This window comes from Orcinus orca, chromosome 2 (assembly GCF_937001465.1).
Source record: "Orcinus orca chromosome 2, mOrcOrc1.1, whole genome shotgun sequence".
In the NCBI taxonomy this organism is placed as follows: Eukaryota; Metazoa; Chordata; class Mammalia; order Artiodactyla; family Delphinidae; genus Orcinus; species Orcinus orca.
The window spans coordinates 197,550,845-197,562,895 of record NC_064560.1 but is presented as its reverse complement, the minus strand read 5'-3'; the positions used below and the strand labels follow the sequence as shown (position 1 = coordinate 197,562,895).

Below are 12,051 nucleotides of genomic sequence, written 5' to 3'. Positions count from 1 at the left end.
ATTATCTGCAGTGTTTCAGTGGCAGGCCACCCCCTGCGGCACCCAGAGCAGGTTGGGGTAGGGGTCCCTCCCAGACTCACAGCAGACAGTGCCATCTAGTGGATTGGCAACCTGTGGGATCCCCAGTGGGTCCCCAGTTGCAGCAGCTGGTGTCTGCTGTTGGGCAGCTGAGTTGCGAGCCAGCTGGGAGGTCCCAGCCCCCTGGGCTGCAGGCTGCCATGTTGGGATGTGGTGCACGTACTGTCTTAATCACTCGGGGGGCCTGGCCTGCCAGGAGCCTTTTGTTTTGTGGACGATTGCCAACTCTGATTCGTCTACCCCGGCCCAAGTGCCCTTTAGAAGTCTCCAGAAAAAAAAGGATAATCCTAGCGGCTACAGCTTGCTGAGTGTCTGTTATGTATTAGACACAGGGCTGGGGGCTTAATATGCATTATCTCTAATCCCCTAAAGGACCCTAGCCGAGACCCAGAATTTGCCCCATGTTCTGTGAGAAAACTGAAGTTTGCCGAGGTTGAGTTACTCACTTAAGGAGAGAGACTAGATAGCAAACCCCTGGATCTGTAACTGCATTTACCTTCTATAATCCCAGCGCCCGCTGAAAGTGCAGGCAAGAATTTGGACACTGATTTGAACAAGCCAACTGTAAAGGAAATTTATGAGTCCACTGGGGCCTATTTGAATATGCTAAATAGCTATTGGATGACATTAAGAAAATGCTGTTAATTCTTTAACTGTGATAATGGCATTGTGGTTATGTTTTCAAAACAGAAAAGAGTCCTTCTTTTTTAGAGATACACACTGGAGAATGCTGGAGGAAAGGGTACGGTGTCTGGAATTTGCTTCAGAGCGGTCTGGGGGCAGGTGGGGGTAGGAGAAGGACAGTATGAGGTTTGGATAGAATGAGAGGGGCTGAGAGTTGACGGCGGCAGCAGTATGAAAAGTGTGTTAATTGCGATGAAAATAGGTACCGTTTTCTCTACTTTTGTGCTGTTTGAAATTTCTCATAATTAAAGGTTTCTGAAATCATCGTGTAAAACTAAAGTGCAGGAGCTGAGGAGGTCGGAGAGGGGAAGGCTTTTCAAAGAGCAAAGGGGCCCAGGGTCTCAGCTAAATCCTGGAGGCTGTTAGGGAGCCGATCCAAAGGCAATAAAAATGCCTCAAAGTGGAAAGGGGGCGAGAAAGGGGCCTGGGTCAGTGGAAGGAAACCATTCTAAGCTGGGGAGATGAAGGAGAAAGTGCAAGGCACTGCAGAGCAAGGCCCCCAACTGCTACCCCAGCCCCTACCTTCCAGACGATCCTGCCCCCCCTAGACCCTCCAGACCCTTCCCAGGCCCTCCTGTCTCCGCCGGGGCCTGCTGGTCGCTTTCCTAGGCCCTGCTGCCCCCTCCCCGGCCCCTCTACCCCGCTCCACAGGTCCTCCTGGCCCCATGCAACCCCTTCTGGCTCTGAAAGGGCCTGCAGAAGCCTCCTTTCTCCAAGGCAGAGCTGGCCACCTACGACTCCTTCCCCGGGAGCAGCTCAGCCAGGCTGGGAAGGACTCAGCTGTCTAGCTTGTCAGATGCTTCAATTTACTTATTTATTTATTTTTTGGCTCGTTCTGGGAGGACAAGAGGTGGCGGTTTTTGTCCTAAAACTGTGTGCCAAGCTGGCCTCACCATCCTCGGTCCCTCTCTGCCCCACCTAAGCCTCCCTCTTTTCTGTCAGTCACATCACTGGAAACTGACTCACGCTCCAGCCCAGGTCCACACCAATCTCCCCAAACCCCCGGGGCCCCTCACCCCTGCCCCCCGCCTCTTCCCTCTCCAGCCCTCCTGCAGCTGCCAGACTCTGCGCAGTCTGCTTCCTGGGCGCCACTCCACCCTCTGCCCCTCCAGGAAATGCTCCCTCCCGCAGCCTTCCTTTCCCACTTTGGAAAGCCGGCCACCGGACAGCTCCCCGGACCCTCCCGGCAGCCTGCTGCATTGCAGCTCGGCCCTCGGTGAGGGAGGGGCGCAGCCTGCAGTCACCCCCAAGGTAGGGTGGGCCACCCCCTCCTGGCTGCCCCCAGCCCAGGGCAGGGCCCGGCCCCCGCACGCATGCACGCATCGGGGCTGCAGTGGAAATCAAAATCGCTGCTGCAAAAGCAAAAAGCGCCGATCCCCACTGTCTGTCTCCCCCTCCTCACTTTCCGGGCTTAAAAATGTGGCCCAGGCAGCCCCCTTGTGGCACTTGGGGGCTCCACAGACGCTTGGCTGGTGTCTGAAGAATTCAGACTGTCTGATTCCACTGCACCGTGAGTTGGCACAAATCTGAAGTAGCCCAACTCCTGCCCAACGCAGAGCAGCCTCTCTGAGTTGGGGACATCAGCCCCCTCTCCTTTCTCCCTTCCACGTCTCTCCCTGTGGCTCCCTCCCTGCCCCCCGGATCTGGAACTCTCCTGTTGAGTACTTCTAAGACAGGCAGACAGGTGTCCGGGGACTGTCACCATGGTAGGGGGCTGGAGGGAAGGTGTGGGACCGGAGCTCTCCCTGCAGTGACGATGGTTTTCATCTCCATCTCACACGGATGGGGAAACTGAGGTGCAAGGGGGCCCATCGTCCTAGCCTGTGTCGGAGAAGGGGCAGGGGATCCTGCCCTGGAGAGGGGGCTCCAGCTCGGGCATTTTCCTGAGTGAGAGGGCTGCCCCTCTCAGCCAGCAGGCCCTCATCCTCGCCAAAGCTAGTCCTCCCCAGGAGGCAGCCCTTGTGGGCCCCCCGATGTGCTCCCTCCCCTCCAACTCCCTGTCCACACAAACAAGCCCCAGCCCCCTCTATCTGCAAGCTGCCTGGAGGTGGGCAGGGCCCCCCCTGCATCACGTTAATAATGCCATTTTCATAAGCCTCTGCCCGTAGGTGCTACCACCTAATTTTGAATCTGCCCTTCAAACGGATTGGGCCACAGAGGAGCTGGGAGCTCAAGCACCGCTGGGAGGTGCTTGTAACTAATCAATCCATCCCCTGCCCACCCACACCCCCCCCAGCACTCAGCACAGCCTCGCTGAGCTGTCTTCAGCAGCAGGGTGTGGTGGGGAGCCTCGGAGGGACTGGGGTTCCATCCCAGCCCGGCCTCACACCAGTTGAGAGACAGTGAGTATGGGCCTCTGTCTTTCCCTGCCTCAGTTTCTTCATCAATCAAATGGGAATTTTGAGGTTGGTGCTCAGAGCTCCTGCTGGGGTGAGTCCTAGGTAGACAGCCCGGCTCAGGGCTTGTCCCCTAGAACCCAGGACTCCGTGATCTCAGCTGCTTCATCCCCCCTTCATCCCTTGATTTACAGTGACTTATTCCCTGTCTCTTTCCCCCCACCCCAGACTGAGCTTCGAGGACAAGAAGCCGGCCGATCGGCACTGCTCCGTGTCCAGCCTTCCAGTCGGGTCTGGGCCCAGGAAGGTAGGTGCTCTGCGTTGGTTTGGAGAATGAGTGCCCAGAAGGATGACTGCACCCCATAGTCTGTGGGGTGCCTGGACCCCACTGGGCTTCTCATCCCCAGACGCTGCCGTCTAAGCTGACCCTTCTAGGGAGCAGCCGGGAAAAATGTGCCTTTCTGCCTTACCCCAGGGTCCCCTCGTGCTGCTGCAGAAGTGCGAATTCTTGCTCTATTAAAGGCAGATGTGGGCTCGCACGTCTTTGCTGCCGCCTTCTGCATCTACTGTGAGCTCACAGGCCAGAGGCTTCCTCTGGCTGACGTGATGTGTGCGATGGAGCCGGCAGAGGGGTCTCTGCCTGGTGAGGTTCCTGTTTGTATTCGGAGCGGGGTCTCCAAAGGCCAGACTGTCTTCTTTCCTGCGACACTTTACACGCGTGCGTCCTCTCCGGGTCTACGCCACGAGCACTGATGAACTCTCTGATGTGTGTTGGGCTACTCTTATCTCATTTAGCCTCCCTTCGAGCCGGTGTGGGGGCCCCTCTCATCTCCACTTCACAGAGGAAAAACCCAGGCTCTGAAAAGAAAGGGGAATTGTGTGGTCTCCCAGCTAGAGAGCGGGGAGCGGAGCCTGGGAGCCCCCAACCCCGCCGCGGGTGCCTGCCGCCACTGTTGCCGCCGCTGCGGGCTGACCAGGGCCGGCCCGGCCGCCAGTGGCTCCTGCGGAAAAGGCAGGGGGTTTGCATAGAGAGCGTTCTCCCTGGCAACTGGCAAAGGGGCCATAAAACACCGAGAGGGCTCAGAAGCCACTTAACAGATAGCTACAGAGCAGCTGGACCCGGGAGGGGAGACCCGCGCCCTCCCCTGGGCTCTGTGCAGAACAGCAGGGCAAAGGGCTCCGTCCCCGGATGCGGGCGGGCAGGGGCAGAGGCGCCCCGGGACAGGTGTGGACGGGGCCAGGGGACCCCAAGCCTGATCCCACGGTGGATGGAGGGCTCGCTACCGAGCACGGAAAAGAGACTGACAAGGAGCTTACTGCCCGCAAAGAGACGAGGGCAGAGGGGGCGAGGGGGCTGCGTCGGAGCCGCGGAGGCAGATGCAGAAAGCAGGAGGGCTCGGCAAAGCGAGCCCCACGCGGGCTGCTTGGGGAGAGAGGGAGCTTCCTGTTACGGGAGGCATCCGAGCAGAGAGAGGCAGGCCGGTACTTGGCCAGGAGGCTGCAGCACGGCTCCCTGCCCGGGCTAGCAGCCCGCACGTCTAGGCCTTCGAGACGTTCCTGCAGCAGTAGGTCCCGAGCAGGGCTCTGGCCACGGAGAAGGCAGGCTGGGGTCAGAGCAAGGATGGGCAGACACTCCCATGCCCCTTGCCCCGAGCTCAGTGGCAAAGGCACCGAGATGGCCGGTGGAGTGCTTCTGTGTGGATGAGGCAGTGAGGGGAGAGGAGCGGAGAATGGGGGTGAGTGCGGGGCGGACGGGGGAGGGGGGAGCTGTCCTGCGGCCAACTCCCTGTCTCAAGGGCCAGCCCACCTGGAGTGGCCAAGCCCCCTCCCCGCTCCCAGGCCCGGAAAGGCTGGCCCAGATCCTCTCTGGGGCAACAGACTGGTGCACAGGGCTGGGGGGAGCCTTTCTGGCTGGGGTGGGGAGGACAGAAGTAATGGGGGTCTGGTGAGTAGAGGGGCTGCCCCAGTCATGGGAAATCCAGGGCCCTTTTCTGGAGGCTGGGCCGCAGCCCCGGACTCGGCCGGCTGCTGGACCGTAACTTAGATGCTCTGGGGACTCGTGAAAGCCCCCTCACCCGGCGCTGGGGCCGAGGGGCCTGCATGTTGATGAATGCGGCCCATGCTGATGTCGGGCGCTGGCCCTCCAGGGCCATTCATGGGGGCTCAGTTCCCAGGAACTCTGGGTGGATGGGGCCTTTATCAGGGGACCCGCACTAGACGAGGCTCTGTTCTGCAGTTTCTAAAGGAGTTTTCTTGTCTTTGTTCCCAGCGCAGGCACTGAGCGCGCGCGCACACACACGTGTGTGTGTGTGTGTGTGGTGTGTGTGTGTGTGTGGTGAGAGAGCGAGAGAGAGAGAGCGAGAGAGAGAGAGAGAGAGAGAGAGAGAGAGAGGCTGGCTGAGGGACCAGCCCGGGTTCCTTGTCTGAAATGACCGGGCTGCCCTCGCTCAGCCTTGGGGGCAGGGATGCACCTCCACAGGGCAGAAAGATTCGGGTAAGACGACAAAGGCACCCAGGTACCCAGGGATGGCAACCTTGCCACAACTGCCTAACTGTCCCAGTCCTGCCAGCCTCGGGGTCCCGACAGCTGCTCTGACCCGCCGAGGGGGGGCAGCATCGTGCTGCAGGTGGAGAGTGCGGGCTGGCTCCGCAGACAGACAGACAGACAGACTGCCCCGCCGTGCCGGCTCAGGAGCTGGGAGCAGCCCTGGGAGAAACTGTTTGCTTTCTCAGAGCCTGGGGTGGGGGTGTGTCGGGGGGGGGGTGTCGGCTGTTTTCCGTCGTTGCTGTTGTTTCAATCAATTAAAAGATGGCTTTGAAACTGTCGATGTGACAATGTTTGGTAAAGTATTTACAAGTGCGTCACAGCCTCTGCGGCATCACATGGAGGTGGGGCGGGGGAGGGGGGATGCGGCGGAAGAAATCACGCACGTGCGAAATTTTGCAAATACCGGATCCTGATCCGGGTAGCAGCAAAGGGTTCAAAAGAGCTTTGGTGTGGATTGGAAAAGTCACCTGCCCAAATCTCTAACGGGGCAGAGGCCATGGGGCAGCCTGGCTAGAGAGGGGATTCCCACTAATGGTTCCTTTTGCCCCAGACACAAACAGAGCCTCACCCAGGCACGAGGACATTAGGGATGGACGGGGCTCCATGCTAGAGGCACGGACAGCTCCACTAACAGCACAGAGAAACACCCCGGTGTGAGACGTGTGTCTGACCAAGCCCACGCTCCAGAGTAAATAAACTGAAAATACAGGAGAGAGGGGTCTTTGTGCTTGGTGGCCGAGGAAGTTCACTTTTGTGTGAAAGGCAAGTCATGCTCCCACTAGGTAAGGCTGTACAAAAACCTCATTTAGGCTGGGCCTGGCCCAGGGAGCAGTTTCTGTGAAATTTAGGAGAAGTCAGGTTTAGCTAGAAGTTTTTCCAGGAATTATAAACCTCTCTAGACTGTAACCACTGTTTCTTCCGAACTGCCCTTGCCAAAGTCTATAAAATACAAGCCTAAAAAATCTGCCTGAAGAGCAGTCTGACATTTTATATATATTTATAAAAAAATAAAATAAACTATCGCCAAACTTTTTAGGAGAACCCAATTAAAGCCGGCGGGGGGCAGCCCCTTCCCCAGCCCCCCAGGGTTCGAGGAAAGGCCCGCGTCTCCCTCGGGAGGGTGTCTGCACTGGGGCGACAGGAGCAGAGCCGTTCCCCCCTGGTCACTCGCCCTCTTGGCCTTTGTGTCTTCCCCTGTGGGTCTCTCTGCCCTGAAAAGGAGCTGCCTGTGTCTCTGGACGGAGGGTTAAGGACTTCGGACGGGATGAGATGGGAAGGGCTGCTGAGTTTTGCTGGGTACTGCATACTGGCTACTGTGCGGCGTGATTTAATTGTGCTGTTGTCTCACTCAGCCGCTCAATACGCTGTGTGGGCGATTATGATTCCTTCTTTTAATATCAGGAAACCGAGGCACAGAAATTCTTGGGAGATTTGCCAAAGACACACAGCTCTACGTCTGCCCTGTAGCCAGGTTTGTGCTCGAGATGGCCGCCCTCCTGGGGTGCTTCCGACCCGTCCCCAACCCCAGGGAAACAGAGGGGACCAAAGCCCTGAACACGCTGGCGCGCCTGTGCTTCCCAATAAGCAGGTGAAGTCCTCTGCCCCAAGGGTGACGCAGACTTGGCATCGCGGCCCCTCTACCCGAAAGCCTGTGCTCTTTCTAGAACATGACCATGTCTCAAAGGTAGAGGCACCACTCTTAACCTTGTCCCCTCCCCAGGGCATCACCATCACCCCAGCTGGTGGCCCTGCTGTCACGTGCTACGTCACGGCTCCCTCTCATGTTCCAGAACCCCCTTTTCTCTCTGGCAAGGAGCAGGTCACAAAAGATGCAATCACCCATTTCCAGGATATAATTATGTTCTGAAAACCCATCGCTGGCACTCCACCCCTGAGACGTAGCACCCCAGCCCATGCACCCCAGGACACAGGGTTCCAGAGCCTGGGGGAGCCTGGCGTGCGCACCCAGGAGGGTGGGCCAGAGCAGCCCGGGGCGGTGGGGATGCCAGCCTGGCCTCCCGGGTATGCATCTGCAGTGTGACGGTGTTCTGAGGACTCACCCAGCGCCACAGAGCATACGGCTCAGTCCTCTGAAGCTGCCATGGGCCCGGGGGAATATGAGGCGGTTTTCAGTTAGGGGAAGTTGGATCCAGGCGACATGGGAGCCAAGGGCACTGGAAAGGGACAAAGGAAAGGGGTGATTAACATGTGGCCAGTTTCACGAATTCGAGAAAAATGTAAAACGTTCTCCTAGACGAGGCAAATGTGTCAATGAGTCATCACGATTCCACAGACTATGCTTTGCTGAACTGTAGCATGAGGTGTTGGGGGGCAGCGGTGCCTCTAAATTTGGGTTCACCCTAGCGAACATTTCAAGCCTTGTCTTAAGCTCCGAGGGGAAGCTGGCTGGGATGGCTTGGCCGGAGTCCTGAAGGGTAAAAGGCAGGGCACACACAGAGAGGAGAGGGTAGCTGGTAGGGGCTGCCGTGTGCCTAGCACACATATGTGTGTGTGTGTGTGTGTGTGTGTGTGTGCGCGCGCGCATGGGGAGGGGGCACGAGGCTGGGGAGCTTCCAGCCAGACCCTGAAGGGTCTTACATGCCAGGCTAAGGCTCTTGGACCACGTCCCAGACACTCCGGGAAGTCAGATGGAGGATTTAAAGCAAGACAGCGACAAGGTCAAAACGGCATGTTACAAAGATCACTCAGTGAAAATAAACTTTGCTGCAAACCATTTAATCTAGCTATCCCACCTCTAAGAAGCTGGACGAAAAGAACAGTCAGGGACGTGTTTACAGATTCAGCTACAAGAATGCTCCCTGCAGGGTCGTTAGCAATAACAACAACAAAAATAAAACAGGACGGCTTAGATCTCTTTTAGCAGGCGTCAGTTCAGCAAAATCATATTAATTAAAACCGCGGTTCGTGACATGCTCTCCTCATTTATCTATGCCAGGACCTCTTTTATTTTATGTTATCTTTCTTAGTTATTTTCTTAAATAATATAACGAGCACACAGGGACCCGTGACCCACCCCGATGACTAGGACTTTGACCAAAGCATCTATAGGCTCACACTGGCCTACCCCAGCAGACTTACAGCTGGGATTTTCAACAATAGAGGAAGCTCTAATCAACAATGGTGCAAACACACCCCGGAATATTAAACAGCTCTTAAAAAGAATGAGACAGCCGAGACCTATTGTCTTTTAATGGACCTCAGTATTCTGCGCAGAACTGGATTAATCATGATCCTTTGTTCACAAACACTTTCTCATCATTGGTCCAGGCATGTCCCGCTTTTATTCTGCTAATTTATGCAGTCATATATTCATTTGTAATAACGTCATAAACACTTGTGAGCCCAAATCCAGACCTTGGCAATTACTTACACCTGCTTCCACAAGCCAGCCCCGCCGGAGCTTTAGTGACAGCAACAAGGTGGTGAACTCAACTTCAGTGTGTACAGATTACAGGCGACTAAGGTGTTGTTATAAGGAACGCTGTTTATCTTTTATGATCTCCAAGCACATTCTTGAGTGAAGAGAAAGGCTGTGCAAAAAGAAATGTACGTGGTGATATAGTTCTACGTTAAGAAAAGAATCATATATTGGAGAGGCCAATTTAGATACATATGCAAATGCACAGGAAAAAAAAGTCTGGAACCAGACACCTGACTCTGACAACAGGAGTTAAAATGGTGGTGATGGCGGGGGGGCTACTGGGATGGAGGAAGGAGTTGACGATGGCTTTAGCTTTTATCCGCAGTGTTTGATTTTCCGTAATGAGTGTATTAATTATCAATGCATTTCTTGCATAATTAAAATAAACATTTTGTGTGTGGGTTTTGTTTTGCTTTGCTGTGTTTGTGTGTGGGGTTTCTGTTAGCTTTTAGCTTTTTTTTTTTTTAACAAATACAAAAGGAAGAGCATTTTGACTGTTGGATCAGGAGTGAGCGTATCTCCCCCAGACAAGGTCTGCAGACATGAGGGATTTATTGTATCTCCCAGATCATTCTTTTCAGAATTTTCTATGTTCTAAAACTGGAGCCCTGGGCCTCCGAGTGGCGTGTCAGTGACATGAGGCCAGCAGGTGTGTGCCTGCTGGCTGTGACTGTGCCACCCACAGGTCCCAGATCCCTCCAGAGCCACGGGGCGGGTGTCTGCAAGGCACCCATCGGGGAGGACTTTCCCTTCTGGTCTTTAACAGGCCCTAAAGCTAATGCCCTGGTCCGTGTTCTCAGGGATTAGCTAATTAGAATGAGGACTCGGGAGAATGTGACACGAGACAGTCCTGGGCGAAGGGTACACGGGATCCTCTGGGGAGCAGCAGCCCTGTAGCCCACGTGCACCGGCAGCCTCCCAGCCGGGCAGAACCCACAGCTGTCACGTTGCCCACACCCCAGTTCTAACCAACAGGGGGTGTGGCTAACATGTCAGCTCCCTGAGAATGGGGTGCAAACTTGCAGGTCCTTGCCTGCCCCCCTTCACGTCCTGGGTAGCACACTGCACCCCGACTTCCCATCAGAACCCCTTCTCTCCCCCAGGCACCCCAACCCCTGCTTGCACAGTAAGCTTCAGACCCGGCTCCACAGGTCCCCTCCAGCTGTCGCAGGCACAAACTAAGTGTGCGACTGGGAAGACCCTTTATCCGCAGATAAAGACATCAAGGCTCGGCGAGCCCAAGGACACGAAACTAAGCCAACCTGAAACCCAAAGCAGCCTGAAATCAGGTTCTGTCCTGGCCTCCCTGTGCACAGACGGACTGATTAGTTAGCTGGTTAATGTCTCCCTCTCCCTAAGCTAACACAGGCAGGACCTTCTGAGTTCTCTCCCCTCTGCCAGGCAGACACTTATTTTCAACCACGACTTCGGGCGGTTAGCCCGAAGTACAGGTGAGTACAGGTTAGCCAGCCCTCTGCCGGCGCTTAATCACCCTTCCCGCACGTGAGCCTCCGCTATTTATTACGTGGTGTTTTATCTTGGACAGGGTTTGGTCCTGGTGAATGCTTTGAGATGCTTGTCATAGTTTTGCAGCTACAAAAGATTTTTATGATAAATAAAAATAAAATACAGCAGTACCCAGGTTACCTGTATCTGCCTCCGGACCGAGGTAATTCCACCTGAAGACGTTCGTTCCTCAGAAAGGCTACATAAATCCCACAATGCCAAAAAAGTTACAGGGTTGACTAAGAAAAGGCCCTCTGTACCCAACGCTGACCTGTCTAACCCTCCCTGTTCCCCTCTGGACTCTATAAAAATGAGAAGGGCTTTCAAAGGGACAGTTAGGGGACAGATCCACCTGAAAGAAGAACCATTTTTGCTGAGCACCTACTGTGTGCCAGGCATTTTATATTTGACTTCATTAAAAACATCAAGGCGACACTTGAAGATGGCTGTCCCCATCCTACCAGAGCAGGCGAGGGGAATTATAGTCCAAGGCCACCCACCTCCTCCCAGGGCAGCCCACCCTCTGTGCCCCCCGAGCAGACCCCTTAAGCCCCCATCACAGACACCCCAGCTGTAGGCATTCCTCTGTATTACGGTGAGAGATTTTAACACCTCCCTGGGGGGATGTATAACGGACAGACAAGAGTAACAGTGTCGTCCTGGATTTTTAATTATATTACTATCTTATTATAGGGCCCCCAGTCTTTGAGGGCCCTACCTCCCAAAGAGGCTGTCAGTGTGACAGAGCAGGGCATACGTACCTGGCCTGCTTCAAGGTCAGCCTAGGAGGGCCTCACACTCCCCTGGCACTCCTCTGGGGGCCAGGGCTGGGCCACACCCTGGCCTCAGGAACGCACCGACTCACTGCCCACCGGGGGCAGTGGGCCTCAGCTGCAGAACAAAGGGCTTGAGTTAGTTCCCTCCTGAGGACTCGACACGTTTACAAATTGTTCAAATGTACAAATCAGGGATTAAAAAATATCATTTTTCAGACCTTTCTATTCGATCCTGGGCCAGGCATCTACTCCCTTCCTGGAGAAAGCCGCCATCTCACCTCTCTGCCACCTGGGAGGGGAGAAGAGAAAATGCCCACCAGGTCCCCTGGCAGAGGCGCTGCCCCGGGCCTCACCTGCTGCCGGTGGCCCTACTCTACTGTGTGCTAAGGGGGAGGGGTGAAGCAAGGAGTAGCCAGTGCAGACTGACATCAGGGGCAGAGCAAAACACTACAGGGGTCCAGCAAGAACAGGGGGCTTGCCGAGAGCTGAGGTGTCACAGAGCAAAGGCAGGACCCAAGCGCCGCCAGTGTGGACCTTAGCTGGGTTGACATGCGGGGCCTGAGACCGACGAGATGTGCGGCCTGGGTCAGTCCCAGTTACAGAAGTGAGATCGCCCCATAGGCTCTGAGGTTTGTCTCTGGGCCTCAGGCTCCTCTTCTGCAAAATGGGGATAATAACTAA

At 55.6% G+C, this 12,051-nt stretch overlaps 1 long non-coding RNA gene and 1 other non-coding gene across 4 annotated transcripts in view; both read right to left on the bottom strand.

Annotated features, from left to right (window-relative positions):
* The window catches only part of LOC117199757 (uncharacterized), a 60,014-nt gene extending 50,825 nt beyond the window's left edge, over nt 1–9,189 (bottom strand). For 2 of the 3 annotated variants that reach the window (XR_004481081.2, XR_004481086.2), the window contains exons 1-3: nt 9,038–9,189; nt 7,707–7,820; nt 3,569–3,956 (exon numbers count right to left, since the gene is read on the bottom strand). This is a non-coding gene — a long non-coding RNA (uncharacterized LOC117199757). The remainder of the gene's footprint in view (nt 1–3,568; nt 3,957–7,706; nt 7,821–9,037) is intronic. The other variant, XR_007475433.1, reaches the window with a different exon arrangement.
* Nucleotides 8,857–8,933, bottom strand: LOC117200291 (small nucleolar RNA SNORD112). The gene has a single exon (XR_004481764.1). It is a non-coding gene; the product is annotated as a small nucleolar RNA SNORD112 (small nucleolar RNA).
* Nucleotides 9,190–12,051: the final 2,862 nt, after the last annotated feature.